Raw genomic sequence first — 20,271 nt, forward strand, 5'->3', positions numbered from 1 at the left:
CCTCCCCTTTCCACGAAATGTACACATATTGCAACCTACAGCTATTTCGGGACACTGGGTAGCATAGCTGATAGCTGCCGTATCACACGCTCTAACACTTGAGTCAGAAATGTTGAACATAGCCTCTGTTTTTTGCACCAAAATATTGCTGCCGATACTTCAGGGAGACATTATGCATTCCAGAGCATTTTGCTGTATTTTAGCTGCTGCGGCCCAGTACTCTTGCTCAAAAATTTGATAAGTGCAGTTTTTGGTTGTGTTAGAAGGCTGTATAGTCAATATTTCCTAGAAAGAAATTAATTAGACTCTAGCAGACGGTAAGCAAGTGCGGGAACTTTATTGTGGTTTCACCAACTCTATTTCGTTCTTGTCTTTTTTCTGGCTTACCAAGCCTCCTCTTTTGGTATCTGCAGTCTTCTTCTGGTGTTGCGCAAGAGTAATTTAATAATGCATCTCAGATAATAAATTTTTTCTCCAGTGTTCCTATAAAGATTTGTCTGAATGATGTGGCATAAGACAACGCTGCCCGAAAATTATTTTGCATGTCACCGGTTTGTGCTGCCATGTAATCACCAGTACAGTCTTTGAGATGCTCAGAGATGTCGCTGCACTTGCTCCTCATTTGCGAACTCACTAAGAAGCCATAAAGAGCATCTATTTAAAATGTCTTCCAGTAAAGTATATCATACTGTGTTTGCTGCAGCTCTAGTAGATGACTGAAGCAGAAAAGCACCGTCTTCTTCAAAGCATTTCAGTGTGCCAGGAATGTGTTGGCGATTCTTTTTACCTAAATAATCATGGAAAGATTGATTTACCATGTTGACTTTGGCACATTTATATCAAGCCTGATCTTTGTAGCTGATTGTATGCTCATTTATTACTCAAAAATTAAGCTGGTTTTCGATTATGCCCCCTTATCACAATACCGCAGAACCCCCAGTTTGCCGAAATAAAAGACTAAACGTAACTATATTTTCTCTAAAGGCTAACTGGTGTCTTGCATAGCAACTTGAGTAAGCTTTTTTCACCACAGCGGCAGGCTTAGGACGTTTGTGAAAAATTAGGTCGCTTAAAGGTGTCCCGTATCGGAGCGCATGATTCTTGTTCTTTGTATCCACTGTAGCATTATGTGCTCTCAGTGTTCCTTTCCATGCTATTCACGGTGCACACACACTAAAGAGATAAGGTACAGGCAGATTGTTGAATGTGCAGCGTGCAAAATCCAATAAGAGAGACGTAGTGTGCCAAACGGGACAGCGCTTTATCACTCTCTATTTGTTGCTTACTTTTTGTGTGTCTGCGCTATGAACACCATGAAAATGAGCTGTTACCAAGTTGCCCAAGCTTCAGATCTTGCAATTGGTTTTTGTCTACCAAATGCCCATATGTCAGTAGTAGTGCTGGTGATATTTGAATGTATGAAAAAGAGAGGATTACTTGATTCCGGAACAACTTGATTTGTTCTGCACATTATACTGAACTTGCCAGTGTTATAATTGCTCAGTGGTGGTGGCGACGAAAACAGTCGGCTCGTGACTAACCGCTATCGACTGACTCTCCAGGAAGTTACTCCTCAAGTGTGGTTACCGATCGGCGCTTGCTGCCCCGTTCACTTCTTCAACGCCATATCAAGAATCCTGGAGCTGTATCAAGAATCGACAGCGCCCCCAACGTGACCTACGTCACCGAGACGCTTCTACAAAAGGCTCTATCCAGACACCGAAGGACCATTTGCTCAGCTGTGATGGCGACGAAAACAGTCGGCTCGTTACTAACCCCTATCGACTGACTTTGCAGGTAGGTGTGCACTGTATCTACACCTCACTAAAATTGTCGTTGACCGCCACTGCCACCGCCACTGTTGCAATAGCTTCCTGTCGGTGATAATTGTTGCTTCTTTTCAACCCCCACTGTTAGCGTAAGCCTTTGATTTTCGCTCTTTTCGATGTGTCCAAGTCCGACGCCTGCCTAGTTTGCTTTGAGTGACTCCTAGATAGTGGCACATATGCAACCTACTCAGAATCCAAATATTGCGAGACAGCTGTTCAGCCTCGACGGTTTATTTTCCAGTTCGCGCGCTGAAGACGATGACGCTGACCATGATGAAGAATATATACAAATGAAGAAGATGAAGGCGCAATATAATGCTCACACAATTTCCTCCGCGCGAGGGAAGCGGCCAATCTGGCCACTGGTTATGGCGGCAAACGCCGTATGAAAGGCTTTAAACGCAAAGCATGGACAATCTCTGTGGCACGGCAGCCGCCGTCCCAAGACGGAACAGCTGGAGTGACCCGATAGTTAACTGGCGAAGTCTGTTCCCGAACAATGTAGGGCTCGACAAAACGGGACTGAAAGTTCTCGCACAAGCCAGGAGTGCGAACTGGGGTCCACAGTAACACCTCGTCTTAAGGGTGGAAGGAAACGACACGGTGAGATGCATCATAGCAAGTTTTGCCGTCTTGTTCACTGGCGTCGGTGTTGAGGCGGGCACGTTGGCGACACCGGGCAATGCGCGAAACAAACTGCTCACACATTAATGTGGACGAGGGCACGAGGACACCAAAGAAAGAAACGTCGAGGATAGTGATCGGTTGGCGATCATACACAAAGAAAAAGGGCGAGTAGCCCGTAATGCGTTGGGCGGACGTGCTGTATGCGAAAGTGACGATTGGTAGAATGACATCCCAATTGGTGTGATCAGGGTTGAGGTACATTGATATCATGTCGGACAGCGTGCGATGAAAGCGTTCTGTGAGACCATCAGTTTGAGGGTGGTAGCTGGAAATCGTTTTACGGATGGTATTGGACGCACGGAGAACATCGTCGAGAAGTTTAGACAGAAAGATCCTGCCGCAGTCACCCAAAAGAACACGCGGGGCTCCTTGACGTAAAAAGATGGCTTCCAAGAAAAAGGCTGCAACCTTCTCTGCTGATCCCGAAGATAGCGCGGCTGTTTCAGTGTACCGTGTCAAGTGGTCTACAGCTGTGACGAACCATCGTTTACCGCCAGTGGTTAAGGGTAGCAGTCCATAGAGGTCGATACCAACGACTGCGAAAGGACCTTCAGGACACGGGACAGGTTGGAGCAGTCCAGCCGGACGTGAGGTCAGTCGTTTGCGGTGTTGGCAGAGCGAAAGGGAAGCCACGTATTTCTCTACGCTGGTTGCAAGTCCAGGCCAAGAGAAGCGGCTGCGAATTCGCTCATAGGTTTTATGGAAACCAAAGTGACCGTTTGGTCTCCAATATCTGGGCCCGAAATGATCGGGGAACGACATGAACCCAACGGTGTCCTTCGGGATGAAACACGTACCGGTATAACATCGAATTTTCGGTCTTGAAGTTCAAGTGCCGACGGAGCCGAGCGTTAGGTGTGCGAGATGATCCGCGAATACGTTCCATAACGGAGTGGCAGCAGGAGTCATTACATTGGCAAAAGGCAAACGTACGAGATTGGCTGGATGGGAGCCAGTCGAGAGCTGCGAGCGAAGGGAATGCAGGCGACGCGTCCTGAGGTTTCCTCACGGAAGGTGGTAAGCAAGCAGCGTTTGAAGACGATGGTAGGGGACAACGAGAGAGAGCATCGGAATCCTGGCGTTTCTTTCCGGACTTGTAGGTGACGTCGAAGTCGTATTCTCGTAAACGAAGTATCCAACGGCCGAGACGTCCCGTTAAATTCTTTAGTGTAGACAACCAGCACAAGGCGTGTTGATCAGTAACGACTGTAAAGTGGGGGCCGTGCAGATAAGGCCGAAATTTTTGGACGGACCAAACAACGGCGAGACACACTTGCTCGGTAATCGTATAATTTTTCTCTGCAGCTGTTAGCGTGCGGCTTGCGCATGCAGCCACACGTTCTTCAGAATTTTGCTGACGTTGCAGGAGAACAGCGCCGATACCATGGTATGTAGAAGAGTGGGTGCGGTGTTGTCCAAATGACAAGGCACAGGTTCAAAAAGCAGTTTGGAATTCATCCTACCATACGTAGGGAGCTCGAGAAGGAAGGAGTTGATGGAGCGGCGCCGCAATGGTCGTAAAGTTGCGTATGAAGCGCCGGAAATACGAAGCTAGGCCAAGGAAGCTACGCAGGTCTTCGGCACGTTGAGGCCTGGGGAAGCGGAGGACAGCGGTAATCTTGTCGGGATCGGGTCTAAGGCCCTCATTGCTGACAAAGTGTCCGATAACTTTAAAGGTTTTGCTGGCGAAGTGGCACTTTTTTGTATTCAACTGATGGCTAGCAGCTGAGAGGCATGTCAGGACTTCGTCGAGGCGCTGCAAGTGCTGATGGAAGGTCGACGAAAATATGATGATCTCGTCAAGGTAGCGTAAGCAAGTCTTCCACTTTAAGCCCCGCACTACTTTTATTTATTTATTTATACATACTGCAGCGCAAATTGCGCTGCAGTATTTATAAATAAGTAAATAAAAGTACGGTGTCAGTACGTTGTCAATCATCCACTGAAATGTGGCGGGAGCATTACACAGACCGAAAGGCATTACGTTAAATTCGTAAAATCCATCGAGTGTGGTTTTCTTTGTCTGCTTCGTGCATGGGGATCTGCCAGTATCCGGAGCGTAGATCAAAGCTGGAGAAATACTCCGCGCCTTGTAATGAATGTGACACATCATCGATTCGGGGCAGTGGATATACATCTTTGCGGGTTATTTCGTTCAAGGCACGGTAGTCTACGCAAAATCACACTGTCTTACACACCAAAACGATAGGTGATGACCAAGGTCTTGAGGAAGGACTGATTATGCTAGGTTTCAGCATGTCGGCAACGTGGGTATCGATGATCTGGCGTTCAGCGGAAGAAACGCGATATGGCCGCCGGCGCACGATGGAAGTTTCATCTATGTGTATGCGATGCGCCGTCGCAGAAGTCTGTCCCAGAAGAGGTGAGTGGACGTCGAAGGAGTCTTTATGCTTGGATAACAACGCAAGTAACTCCGTCTGGTGTGGCATTAGATCGGAGCTGATGGTACAAGCGAAAACAGAAGCGGAGACCGAATCTATAGCTGTGAGTGGTTGCGAAACAGCAGTATTCAAGGTAAGCTCAGAGAGAGGCTGAGTGTCCGAGACGCACATGAGAGCGGCGCCTTTAGAAAGCAGAACTGGCTCAGTGGTTGTGTTGAGTACAGCCAAAGTGGCCGTGCCATTGGTGAAGCGAACAAGGCTGGGTGCCAGAACAATCCAACAATCCCTTTGGATAGGCAACGGGCTGACGGTACAACTAAAACATCACCATCGGTGATGTCTGAGTTAACTACAAGTAGTTGTTCGCGGCCAGGTGGCACCATACAATCGTCAGCAGTTCGTAAGCGAAGGCGCGGTTCGTGCACGTCGTCGGAATTGTCGGTCTCTGTCAAGTTAACGAGGCGTTGACGGCACGAGATCAAAGCAGATGCCGAAGAGAGAAAGTCCCACCCTTGTATAAGTATGTGAGCACAGGAAGTCAACACTGCGAACTGGATATCGTGGCGTATCTCGTCGATCGAAACTCGAACGGTGCATTGCGCCGATGGTCGAATCACAACATTATTTGCACCACGAAGAGCTGCACTGTAAGGTGTAGCAACTTTGCATAGACGAGAGCACAAGCCAGCGTGAATAATAGAAATATCTGATCCCCTATCAATCAATGCTAGGACTGGTACACTTTATAAACACTCGAATAAAGTATTGGCCGGGCACGCTGGAGGAATTGCAGTCTGTGCACCAAAAACTGCACCATCTAGTTTTCCAATCGGCAGTCAGGAGTGCGGGTGGCCGGTTGCAGGGGTGATTGTCGAGCGTCGGAGAAGGGAGGGCGAGCGGCAACGCCCTGGACGGTAGTTGCGAGGCGTTTCCTGAGGGGGAGAAAGTCAGCGTTGGGAAAGCCGGCGCTGGTAGCGGCTCGGAGGAAGCAACGGGTCTCTCTCATATCGTAGCCACTGCGTTCGTCCTGTTGTACTCTTCCGCAAAAACGCGATATGTGCCCGTGAATACCGCTATAATAACAAATGGAGCGGGGCGTAGGCCGGGTAGTGTAAAATGCTGAGGCAGGCGGACGGGGTGCTAGAGTCGCCAGATGGTTGCGAGTAGCAGCAGCAGCAGGAGGCGCTGTCCGAACGAACGCTGGTTGCATAACCGCATCCTGAGCATACGAGGTTGATGACGAAGGAGGGTCACAGCTCACAGCGCAGGTCATGGAGGATAGTTCCTCTTTGATGATGTCACGCAGGATAGGAACCAAAGGTTGAAGCTGGAGAACGGAAGTTCTGAGCAAACCACACGCCTGGAGCTCTTCGCGCATGAGAGTCTGAATCAGCATATGCCGACCCGTATCCAAGGAAGGAGGCGCGCCACCGGCGACAGATTGTAAACGGATGGCCTGCAGCGCGTCCAGGTGTTGGCAAGTCGCGATCACATCGTTAACAGTATTCGGATTCGTTATCGCCAGTGCGTTGAACACGACAGGGCAATGCCCTTTTGGATATGGCGAACACGATCAGATTGCGTCATGGTGGCATCAACACGGCGACAAAGGGCGAGGACGTCCTCAATATAAGAGGGGCATGTTTCACCGGGAAGTTGCGTGCGTTCATCAAGCTTCTTCTTGGCGACGTCCGAGCGGACGTTGAGCGCGCCAAAAATCTGCCGAAGCCGGTGTTTGAATGCCGCCCAGTCAGGCAAGGTGCTCTCGTGGTTAAAAAACCAAGTCCTGGCAACGTCACTGAAGTAGAATTCGACGTTGCGAAGCTTGTGCATATCATCGGTGCCACCGGTTAGACTCAGTCACACAGTCATAATTGTTCAGACAGTCGTCATCGTCGTCACTACGAAGGCCAGCGAACGTGGTGGGATCGCCCTGCCGCGTGCTGACGGTCCATGAAGAAACGGCCAGTGGGGCAGAGACGGTGACGCCGGAGGCTCCTGGAGGACCTTCTTGGGGCATGGTGGCGTAAAGGCGGAGCAAGCGGCAACCTGAACGAAGCTCCAGGGAAACTCGAAGGCGTAGAGGACCAAGGGAACGAGAGCAACCTCCACCACTTGGGTGTCAGCTGTTCAGCCTCGACGCTTTATTTTGCAGGTCGCGCACTGAAGACGATGACGCTGGCCATGATGATGAATATATACAGATCAAGAAGATGAAGGGGTAATATAATGCACACATTATGGCTATCACCTGGGACCATGCTCGGGTGTGAGCAAGACGACCATCAAAAAAGACGATACCGCAAATAAACCATGAAAGTGGCAGACACGCCTTGTTTTCGTGGCCCGAAGAGCACGTGGTGAAAAGAGCCACACCGGCGAGCATAAATTGGTCTACGGGAAAATGCCCATTGAAATTAATAAGAAGCTGGCCGATCGCGACATACAAAGCAAGGTAGGTTAACTAATCGTATTAAAGAATACGGCGGACAAATTGGAGCTTTCCAGCATTTGTCTGATTAATATGATTCGGTGCTTACTGCAATGCAAAAGCATACAACTGAAATAGCCGCCCTTAAAAAAAGGGCAGATTCCATCGGTACATCTAACACCAGCGTGAACATTCTTGAGTTGCAAAAGCAAGTTAATGCCCTAGAGCAATACAGCAGGCGACAAAATATTGACATTCATGGCTTACCTGTCACCCAGAATGAAAGTTTGCTCGGGCAGCTAAATAACTCAGGAACTAAGCTTACCCTTCATGGATTGACTAGCTCCGAAGTCGAAGGCGTGCTGCCACCAAAAACTGGCAAAGTTCCTGTCGTACTCGTCCGTTTCGCATCACGTGTTGCACGAGATCAATGGGGCGCTAAGAAAGCCGAATTAAAAACTGATAATTCTTGCGCGTATTTCCTTGACGATCTGACGCCACAGAACAAGAAACTTGTCTGGCTAATGAAAGAAAAACCTGAGGAGTATCATTATCAGTTCGCGTGGTACAAAAATGGCAATTGTTTTGTGCGCAAGGTGCCTGGTGATCGATGGCTGCGCTTCGACAGTGAAAGTGACCTCGCTAAGATTCGCTGAATGGCTTCTTTTTGTTTATCCCTTGCATTATATCAATTGCTAGTGTTACTACTATGGCTATATTCATCCTCGTCATGATCATTAGCCTGGTTACGCCCGCTGCAGGGCAAAGGCCTCTCGCATACTTCTCCAACTACCCCGGTCATGTACTAATTGTGGCCATGTTGTCCCTGCAAACTTCTTAATCTCATCTGCCCACCTAACTTTCTGCCGCCCACTGCTACGCTTCCCTTCCCTTGGAGTCTAGTCCGTAACCATTAATGACCATCGGTTATCTTCCCTCCTCATTAAGTGTCCTGCCCATGCCCATTTCTTTTTCTTGCTTTCAACTAAGATGTCATTAACTCGCATTTGTTCCCTCACCCAATCTGCTCTTTTCTTATACCTCAACGTTACACCCATCATTGTTCTTTCCATAGCTCGTTGCGTCGTCCTCATTTTAAGTAGAACCGTTTTCGTAAGCCTCCAGGTTTCTGCCCCGTAAGTGAGTACTGGTAAGACACAGCTGTTATACACTTTTCTCTTGAGGGATAATGGCAACCTGCTGTTGATGTTAGTTTTTGCAGATTAATTTTTAGACCCACACTTCTGCTTTGCGTCTCCAGATCAGTGAGCATGCGTTGCAATTGGTCCCCTGAGTTACCAAGCAAGGCAATATCAACAGCGAAGCGCAAGTTAATAAGGTATTCTCCATTTACTGTTATCCCCAATTCTTCCCAATCCAGGTCTCTGAATACCTCCTGTAAACACGCTGTGAATAGCATTGGAGAGATCGTATCTCCCTGCCTGACGCCTTTCTTTATTTGGATTTTGTTGCTTTCTGTATGGAGGACTACAGTGGCTGTGGAGCCGCTATAGATATCTTTCAGTATTTTTACATACGGCTCGTCTACACCCTGATTCCTTAATGCCTACATGACTGCTGAGGTTTCGGCTATGGCTATGGCTTTCTTACATCAAACCATATATCAGGATGCTGAATGTTTTAAATATCTCGTGCAGTGCCTCTCCTTTAAAAGCAGAACAGAATGTCGATTGTCCATTTAAACATACGCAGTCTTAGAAACAAACAACCTGATGTGCTGCTTGGTTCATTAGACCATACGTTTCATTTTTTGCCTTCACTGAGACCTAGTACGCACGTGCGTTCGATGTAGTATTTTTCGAAGGATACAAATATGTAGATGTGTCTAGACCGAATCGTAGGGGTGATGGAGTGTCACTATATATCAAAGACATCTTATATAGGGTGGTTTGTTGTTTTCGCACATTATTAATGTAGTGCCGTTCAATGTGCAACGTCTCTGATTGTCTCATTTTATCGCTCCCCATCAGAGGATACTCAATAATTTTTTGTATTTATAACTACGGTTTTTGCATATGCGTCCTGAAGAAATTTGCCTATTGTTTTTGTTGGCGATTTTAGTATTGATTTGCTATTACTTAACCCACATAGTAGACAATTTTTAGATGTCATTCAGTCATTCTCCTGCACAAACATAATAGGATTACTCACCAGAATAACTGTAAATGAAACTTTACTGGACGTATGTATAACTAACCATGATAGAAATGACGTCATTGTTGGTTTGTTAACAACTGATCTGAGCATTCATTTATCCGTGTTTTGTTTTTTTCCCTGCGACAAAGAAAGAAAAAAATGATGTTAACGATGCTCCTGTCGCATATCGCTCCTGCGATACCAATGCCTTGTCGACATTTTATGCTAGTATTGCAAGTATTGACTGGAGTGATGTGTAAAGTGACCAAAACCCTAACCTATCGTATGATTTGTTCCAACGACATGTAAAGAACTGCTATGATGCTGCTTTCCCACGTCAATACTATAAAAGGCACAGAAAGTCCAGAAAACCATGAATTAACAGAGATCTTTACAACAGAATTAGAGAACGAGATAAACTATACCATAACTTCATTAGACTAAGAGACGTATCTCTGTTATATGAATACAAAAAAGTTCGCAACAAATTAAACTCGGATTTGAAGCGAACTCGTATTTAATATTATCAGGCAAGATGTGCTGGGGTCTGCTGTAATCCCAGGAAAGCTTGGAGCTCAGCACGTCTGCTCAGAGGGAAAACAAAGGCTAGCCTTCCAACGACACTAACCATTGACGGCATTGAGTTCACTGAAGCCGATCTAGCGGACAAATTCAATAATCATTTCCTAACTTCAGGTGCAGCACGTCAGGCAAATAATACAACAAATGACTGTGAACAACAAATTTCTTCTTCCTGCGCGCAATATACTTTCTTGGTTCCATGTACTGAATTAGAAATAGTTACATACCTGAAATCGTTAAATAAGAATACCGCCGCTGGCTATGATCATATTAAAGCTGACCCAATTAAACATGTTGCTGAATTACTATGTGGTCCACTTCAGCACATCTGCAATCAATCTTTCGCCACGGGCACCTTTCCTGAAGGCATGAAGACAGCCAGAGTTGTCCTTCACAAAGGTGGCTCTCATAATGACTTGAATAACTATCGGCCTATGTCAGTGCTACCTTTATTTTCTAAAGTGTTAGAATATACATTAAAATCATGAATAATGAAGTTTCTTGGCGACCACAAAATGCTCTCCAAGCAGCAATTTGGCTTCCGTGAAAAGAAATCAACCGAAACGGCGCTCATGGATATTAAAGAAAAATTAGTTAATAATATTGATAATAAGCAATACATCCTTGGATTATTTAGAGACTTTAATAAAGCGGTCGATTCTATTAAGCATGACACGTTGTTTCCCAAGCTCCCACATTCAGGCGTTAGAAGTTTGGTATTAAATCTGATACGCAGTTATCTACCGAGAGGGTTCAATTTACTAGCCTAAATGGTTATCGTTCCCAATTACAGCCGATAAAATATGGCGTACCGCGAGGCTCTATTCTTGGACTGCTATTCTATATTCTTTATATAAATGATATTGTGAACATACCGCGAACTCCTGACATAGTTCTCTATGCAGACGGCACAAGTATTTTTTTACAGGTACACACTTATTTGAACTTGAAAAGGCAGCTAATAGATGGTTAACTAATCTATGAAACTGGTTGCATTGTAATCAACTTCAACTAAATGTACAAAACAAAAATTATGTTACTTTCAAAAGCCGTAATAAGCCTGATTACTATAGTACTTTTAATAGATTTAAAAATTGCGCTATCGAACAGATTTCTACTTATAAATTTCTAATTGTCTTCTTTGAAGAAAACCTGGGCTGTACACCACATGCAAACAAGATACATGCAAATATGTGCAGATCAATTTCTCTATTGTATAATACCAGAACCTTGGTGCCAAAATGGTTAAAACTACAGTTATACTGTGCCCTCGTTCATTCACATATACACTCCTGTCTGCTAATCTGGGGTACAACTAAGACAAATTGAGACAGGCTAATAATCCTACAAAAATTGCTGTGTGTTGCATAGAAAACCTTAAACGTAGTTACCACACTGCACCATACTTTTCAAAGCTAAACATACTCTCAATAGATCATCTATTCCAACTAAGCCTTGCTATGTATACACATAAGGAAATTCTGCATGACCCAAACACCCTGTCCACATCTTGTCATCCGACAACTCACACTATTACCTTAGACATAACAGACTTAAAACACCCATGTTTAGAACCAAATATGGTACTCAGACACTCGCCTACACAGTACCTCATTTCCTAAATAATAATCGAGAAATCGCCACTATGATTCAGGAATGCAGGTCTGCTTACATTCTAAAGAAAAATTTTAGGAATTATCTTTTGCTGCGCTTCTAATGGTACTTATCTTTCCTTGCGGTCTCTATAACTTTTCTTTTTTATTTCAGTAGTTTTTTCTCTTACATTTTTTTTCTCCTATTTGCTATATGTTTTGTAACACTGATCAGTATTATTTGCTTGTTTAATTATTCCCTTTTTCTACCGCATTACTGATGCTATATTATGTATAAAGTGTAACAATCTTACTTCTTTGTATACTTGATTGCTTGCCGCATACATTTTGTTCCTTTTCTTGTTTCTACATTGTTGCACTGTACTTTCATGGTGTTCCACCGCCTGAGCAATGTACGAGTAGGGGGGCTTTGTCAGGCCGCTGCATCTGCCTTTAGCCCCTACATATCAGACAATGTATTGTCTAAATAAATCATTCAAACATTCAAACATATTAAACGTGGAATCGGGTAGGAAGCTATTATGTTTTATGGTGCCCTGGTGCATTCAGCTTGTGCAGATGCTTCAAGCTTGTATTCTCTAGAAAAAAATTGGGCTGAAGCCATAGGAGGAGAGTCGTATAAGTGTAATGAACGCCTCCTGATAGATATGCTGAGTTGTGCTGGTGTGGACACATATTGGTTAGCCCTACTGGGTAATGCTGTTAGGGTTATCGGTGCTTTGACACTGTAGGGTCTACAGGATGGTTAACATTACAAAACGCATTAAAAAGACTGTAGGGATGCATGTCGTGCTATGGTATAATAATTGGCCCCCGAAGTGACCACCCTTGCTTATACTATATGGCAGTCTGACCTAGCCCACTTAACCTGACTGCCATCTATGCACGAGGACGATGAGGGAGGCAAAAAAGGGACGTTCGATTAATGTTTTTGCACAGATGGCTCTTACATTGCATTTTTCTTATCTTCCAGGCTCTGTTACCCAATTACACTGGAAGCATAGCGCGCATAGGACGATCCACAAAGACTAGACAGGTCAAGCGCGTAGGATAGCGCTTGTCCTGTCTAGTCATTGTGGATCGTCCCTTGCGCGCTATGCTTCCAGTCTATGTTTTACCAACCAGCGCAAGCCTATACTCTTCTGAAGACCGTGTCTGCTACTCAAAGCTTTCTATGGGGGAATATCAGCATTTCATTCATTTATACCTAATAAGAATTGCTTTGTTCACAGTTGCACTTTTTATGTTATACTCTCGTGACACTAACCTCACTTGATTTGACGTAGGTGTGGCTGGGCCTGCAGAAAAAGTGTAAGCAGACTGCTGTGTTGCTGGTCAGTGCTGATCTCCACGTCTGATTTGCTGCCACAACATACAGGTGCCTCTGTGCTTTGATTCATTGACAAGGTAATATGATATGGACACCTTGCACCTCAGAAGCAGTTCTGAGTTTGAGTTTTGAGAAATATGTTAAGAGGACACAAGGGTTGGCGTTGGTGTTAATACACTCATGCTCTTTTTTTTAGTGCTTTTTGCAGTGCTCCTCATGGACATCTCTTCAGAGGATGCTTACACTCCTTAATTGCAAACTGCCATGGGGCTTCTTATGCCTTAAAGTAGCACTCTTTCACGAAAACAAAAACTTACTTAACGCGCAACTCATAAGAAAGGTAAGGGGGTGACAGGACATTACACATCCTAACAACCATCCAATTTTACTGCTTGCACAGCAATATAAAGCGATATGCGAAAAGAGGAGAACAGAAAAATCTGCAATGCATGTTGCTTGCAGAAATGCGAAAAGGACACATGGAAGCGCTGCTATGAAAGTTGTTTTACAATGATAAATAAGCAGTCTTACTATTTGATAACCCTTGGAGGGTGAGCCAACTCGCCGATTCCCTGTCACACATAAAAGGAAAGCCTCACAAATATCGGGAGCCGTACGCTCCTTATACATTGCCATAGTTGCACAGCTTTGAAACAAAATAATGCAAGTGAGCTGTGCACCAACAAGTGACCACCAAATGACCCGAGCATCAAGTTATAGGGCCTCCGAAACAGTTCGGACCAATTTTCTAGACGCGTAGGGTGCAGCTAAAGTTAAGCATTCGCACCACAATTTGTGTGAAACATCTCATATTAAGAGAGCTACGGACGATTGCTAGTTACCCTCCTCCATAGTCATGCATTTTCTCCTAAACTCGTTCACCGAGTGATCGAGGCTAAGCTCCGCCTTCACTGGCCCTGCGTCCTGATGGCACATCGTGTCGTCGACTTCCGGTTCCCTAGGAGCGAGCGCGCGAAGCCTCTCCAAAGTCTCCACCAGCTGCTTGGCAGTCAATCCCAAGCGAGAGCTATCGAAGCAGCGTGCGTTGCGAGCATTCTGTCGCAGCGCCGATCGTGTCTGGTATTCCGGTAACCACAGCCAAGCTGGGCGTTTCGACGGAACGGTTGAGGCATAAGCTCAAGCTGATGAAGGAACTTTAGCGTAGACCTACGTGAGCTGTCTGATCCGTCTCCACAGTCCATCCACTCGTTGGCGCTGAGCTTAACCAGCCAAACAAAGAGCTCATATTGCTCTAACCAAGTGTAAAACATTTTAAACATTGACAAAAACAACGTGTTAACGATTGCGCTCCTGCGAAAAATTTACACCAACAGCAAAGAAGGATATATTTCGTTACAGCTACGGTGTGGTTGAGCTCTATGCCACCAGTTGGCTGCACCATGCAGACCATTCACATTTGCACTACTGCTCATCCCGTAAAACGACCCGGTCAAACGGCCAGGCTCTGTCCCCTTGCGCTTGCGTTTACCCTAATACCGGACCCGCGAAACGCTATTGCATTAGTAATCTTCCGGTGTAAAGTGACGGCCGCAAACGCGCAAATCCTGGTGCCGGTGGGATAGCGGCAGTCCGATGCGCTGCAGCCAGTCCGCTCGTCTGCTCCCTTGCAGAGGGACGCGATGTCGCAACTTGACATATTGCCAGTCGCTGCGTTTGCAGTCCACAACGCCACAAGTCGAATAATAATGTTCACGAAAAGACTGAGAATGACTTTGACCGCGGAGCCCTCGTCAAAATGGAGCACGTTGTAACACAAGCTTACGACGCTTGCTGCGTGCCTGGCGTGCTTAAGTGTAGTGAGAAATTGTTCTTGTGCATTCTCTTTCTCTTACTTTTTTATGGAACCCAAATTAACTAACATTCCAACTATTACGAACATTTGTTCACCATAAAGGTGGAAAAATTATCGATGACGCGCCCTGGGCAGCCAGTCAGATAGCTCGCCCTACTGACGTCTCACGTCAATTGGGTCATTTACGTCATATGGGTAGGGGCGGCTGAACATTCCTCCGAGCAGTATGCTGCGATCGGCAGCACTGTACATCTTTAAAACCTTATAATAAATTACGCGCTTTACGCGGAGCACATAGATGCGTCAGTTAGTGATCAGAAGGACCTACTTTAACGACTCAGTACGTTTGTACAAAATGGTCAAAATCGTTTCAGGGTACCTTTAGGATAGTTGCAAATCCAGTCATATATACATTGTCCTGTTTTGCCGACGTATTGTCTACTGTACGATAGCGGTATTTAATATCCATCAAAACCTTTGAGCTCTATGTACTCTTTCTTGCATGCATTTCTCCCAGATAGTGATGCATGCCTCTTCATCATTTACGTGCCTACACAGCAAAGCAAGCTTCTGCAACACCTCGAAATAAATGAAGTAAAAGCCGACGTGAGGCTACTTTTCTCAGCACTGAACTAGCTAGGTTGGTTGGTTTTGGTTTACGTTCATTGTTTCGATGGTTTTTCGAGTCCCATACGGGTTCTTTGCTCACATTAGGGCCAACAAGCATGTGGGATGTGCCTGTCCAATTTGTACAGCGCACTAAAAGTGAAGGTGTGGGCCTCATCTTCGGAAGGAAGTGCACCAACGGCACCATTCACGGTGAAGACTACTCTCATTGAGTTAGGCAAGGCATCAGTGTTGATGTTTGTCCCCTTGCCCAAAACAGCAAGTTTAGGTTCAGTATAGTTGTAGGAAAACATGTTAAACATAACATGTATGCCTTGAGTGGGTGCATTTGGCTTAGGGTCTGAAGTTATTTTTTCTCGCAACTGTCAGCTATAGTGCTTCCTTAGCAGCGGCATGAAGTTGCGCATCCGGAAAGTCGTCAACAATGACCATTTAGTTGGCGCATTGCGAAGAAGAGATCAGCTTTGAGGCCCTTCATTTTCTGTTGGCATACTGGTGCTGTCAGTAATTTCTTCTCAGCTTGCTGAATTATCTTTAGGCCCCAAGCTGACGCTACTGATCTCTTCAAGTGCAGACTTTTCAGGATAAGTATCCTGGCTTTGTTGGTTGTGTGGTTGAAGAAAAGGTGGCACTCACTGGCGGTTATCCTAGATGTGAGTGAAACGAACTGGCGCATCTTGGTTACATCTTGTGTTCAGTTGTGTAGGAGGTAAAAATTTGATGAAAATTTGTCTCGTTTCTAACGTGACGATAATCGCTTACTTGGTCAGTGACCGCAACTTCACAAATCATCTTTCTTGACTAAACGAATTTTCTTTAAACCCTTGGCAACACCTTCTGACGAACTTATTGACAGAACATTGTAACTGAAACGTACCGGTTCGTCTCACTCACATCCAGAATAGAAATATGTAAGTGCCACCTTTCCTTCAAACAGGCTTGCAAAGCAAAGCATCTTAATCCGAAAAGTCTGCATTTCAAGGCATCCGTAGTGTCAGCGTGGTGCTTCACGATAATTCGGCTGGAAAAAATTACTGCTAGCAAGGGCTCAGCGCTGACAGAAAGTCAAGGGCTTTGAAACTCGGGCGTTTTTTGCAAAGAGCGAACTATAGCAGAGCATTATTTGTGTCTTCTGGGACATACAGCTAAATGTCGACTTCATGGCGACACTAAAGGGCCACCTGTGCAGACAGTCTCAAAAAACATGATGTATTAAAGCCAAAATAGCAAGTTCAAACCACAAAATTATCTTCAAGTTGTCTTCCTAAACGCCCACTAAACCTGCAACTGCCATTCTGCACAAAGGAATCAGCACTGTGGTAATTCACACAACCCTGATGAGGGTGTTCTGCAACATGGAACTTGTCAACAGTAACCTCTTTCTGGGGCAAGAACACGAACTTAACCTGCCAGAACAGAAGCTCTCTTAGCTTAACTTGGGTGAGTGATCCTAAATTCATCATTATGAAGCAGGATGCATTAACAATTGCAAAGTGAGGTTAATGTCTTCTTTGGCATCATTTTGTGGACAACAGATGAAAGGAGGCCCAGTGTTACTAGTTATCCTGTCCAGGAGTCCGCGATGTCAAGAAGTGTGAAAATCATTTGCATAAGTTAACAATCGTAAATCAAACTTGTGCTGTCACTTGGAACAATACCATGCACGTTAAGGTGTGGTGCCAATTTTTTTAGGTGTAGTGAGAACCTACACAGCACATGTAATTTAGTTAAAAAGAAAGTAAGGGAGAATGGGCCATAGAAAACTAATGGCAATTATTTTGGCATAAATATATATTTGCTCAAATCATCTGACAATTTTTTTATTTTATAAAGTGTGAAATTTTGTTAAATGTAGCTGCTGTCAGATGATTCTATATAAGCATTTGTGCTTATGCATATACTACTTGCCCTAAATAAAGTGAATTCCGGAGATTTATTGGCCCAAACCACAATATGATTATGAGGGACGCTTTAGTGGGGGACTCCAGATTAATTTTGGACACTTGGGGTTCTTTACGTGCACCCAATGCACCTTATAAAAACAGGCATCGGTGGCATTTTGCCACCATTGAAATACGGGCGTTGTGGCCGGGAATTTTACCCTACGCCATTTGGCTTAGCAGTGCAATGTCGAAGCCACTGCGCCCCCACGGTTTTTACATTGTTGGCAGAGGGCTAGTTTCCAAGTAATTTAGTTTGCTTGACCTGTTTTTCCTGCTTTCTAAAATTACACTTTGGGCTTGTTGCTTCTGTTGCTTCAATACTAGTTATTATTGTTGATCACACAGTGTTTCTCTTTATTTTTTTACTGTGATAACACTTCTTTCAGTGGCCTGCTAGTGTGACAGATTATTCTACCACAGTAATGCATGTTCATTTAGGAGTCATAAGCATTGCAGGAAACCACTTAATTTTAAGAAACTTTGTTCAGTATCCCATATGTTCTGAACGCTGGAGCACTTTTACCTGTGTGAACGTAGGCTCCACTGCTTTTGCCTATGCGTTATCATTTCATAAGTGAAAAGGAATTGTTGGCTTTTCTTTACTTCTTCAGGTGCCTTGGAAGCTCTCACTCAAGCAACACATTCCGATGGTCGTCTGTCAGCAGACTGGGTGCGTCAAAGTACCTTTAGAAGGTCCAATAAACAACGCTTGTGAGATGTGTGACATCCTGTTGCTTAAATTCAGAGGACATCACTATTAATGAAAACTTGAATGGCTCTGCAAAAGAACCTGCATAAAGTGTACAGTTCTATTTACATATTCAAGCCATTACTTCGTCTGACATTTTCTCCTCAAAATTACTCTTTACCGTAGAATTGTGAACAAGCCATTACAACAAGACAACACTGCAGTAAGGAAAGCACAAGTGATCATGCATATATAGTATCACTTACAAGAATCGTATTTGCATTGTTGTAGTAAATATGCGAAGGAAGTGCCAATATTTTTTAGGGTTTATACTCTTCTAGGTCATACAAGCTCGTTCACCTAGTATGCACTGAGCTCGTACAAACAAACTCGTTCATCATGTATGACAATCGCATTCATTGGCAAGAACGCAATCTCATACACACGGGTGGTACAAGAAATCGTTCAGCCTATGACCAATCGTTCAGTCGACGAGAACTCGTTCAGTCTATGAGAAATCGTACAGTCTATGGAGCAATAATAGCGTACGACATATCTCGTACATTCTCGTTCACACTTTTTTTTCAATAGGGAAGGCCCGTCAAAAAACACATCGCCGGGGCGCGACAATTCAAAGTGATTTTGAAAGTTCAATGCCTGACCTTAATGACTTTAAGTGGACAAGAAACGGCTCCAACATGTTGAAATTGGCAATCTAAAGCATCGATCACCAGTGATCGATTTAAATAAGCACGGTAACGAAATATTTAACAAAACATGTCAGATCTTTTCCTGTATTGCGAGGGGTATTTTGTTTAGCGCACGGCAGGGCATATATTTCCCAGTTCATTGCCAGCCGTAAAGAAAACGTTCACGCCTATCGACTCCCCACTTTATAATTTTGCCACAGAGATTTAATGCCCGGTACACCCCCCGGCTCCCTCCTTACTCTCAATGTTTTCTGCAACCATGTGCGAACTGGAAGACATCATGTAGCATTTCATGTGTTCCCAAACACCTGCTTCAGCTACCCGAGGGAACCCTACATTGAATAGTCGATATAACTTGCATACTGAGTCTGTTGCTCAACTTGTCCACAAATCCATTGCTGAGGGTGGACTTAAGCAGGACATGGGCACTACTTTAGAATGCTTGGAGGAAACGCTCAGGAACGGTTTCGATGACATCGGACAGTGCAGCCAACACACATGATAGTACAAAAAAGTTAATGTCTAGAAATTCGATACTGTTCTTCAGTGGCAATTATTTAGTAAGTCTTAACGCACTCACCTTTTACTTTCAATTCTTCACAAACAGAAACAGTGGCTCTGTCAGAGTAATCATTCGAACGCAACATCAAATAATCGTCCACGTAAAAAAATACTTCGAGGGCACGGTCACTTACGCAGTGGTCTATCTAAGCGTCATGATCACTAAGCAAAGGGGGCAGCCTAAGAACCTATGTCAATTCCTGACTTGTGTAGAAATACCCCCTTACTACCCCACTAGCTTGGACTTCAGTTGTGTCCATGTTTGCAAGCTTGCTGACCATCGGAATTGACATAGGTTCTTAGGTTGCCCCCTTTGCTTAGAGATCATGACGCTTAGATAGACCGCTGCGTAAGTGACCGTGTCCTCAAAGTATTTTTTTTTACGTGGACGATTACTTGATGGTGTGTTCGATTGATTACTCTGACAGAGCCACTGTTTGTGTTTGTGAAGAATTGAAAGTAAAAGGTGAGGTCTTAAGACTTGCTAAATAATTGCCACTGAAGAACAGTATCGAATTTCTAGACATTAACTTTTCTGTACTATCATGTGTGTTGGCTGCATTGTCCGATGTCATCGAAACCCTTCCTGAACATTTCCTCCAAGCATTCTAAAGTAGTGCCCATGTCCTGCTTAAGTCCACCCTCACCAATTCACCAATGCATTTGTGGACAAGTTCAGCAACAGATTCAGTATGCAGGTTATATCGACTATTAAAAGTAGGGGTCCCTCCTGTAGCTGAAGCAAAGGGGGAAACCTAAGAACCTATGTCAATTCCTGACTTGTGTAGAAACACCCCCTTTCCACCCCACTAGCTTGGACTTTAGTTGTGTCCATGTTTGCAAGCTTGCTGACCGTAACGTGAATACCCTCCAACTTGCTAAACCTTCACTGGTTTCT

The sequence above is a fragment of the Dermacentor albipictus genome, unplaced genomic scaffold, assembly GCF_038994185.2.
Source record: "Dermacentor albipictus isolate Rhodes 1998 colony unplaced genomic scaffold, USDA_Dalb.pri_finalv2 scaffold_25, whole genome shotgun sequence".
Lineage (NCBI taxonomy): Eukaryota > Metazoa > Arthropoda > Arachnida > Ixodida > Ixodidae > Dermacentor > Dermacentor albipictus.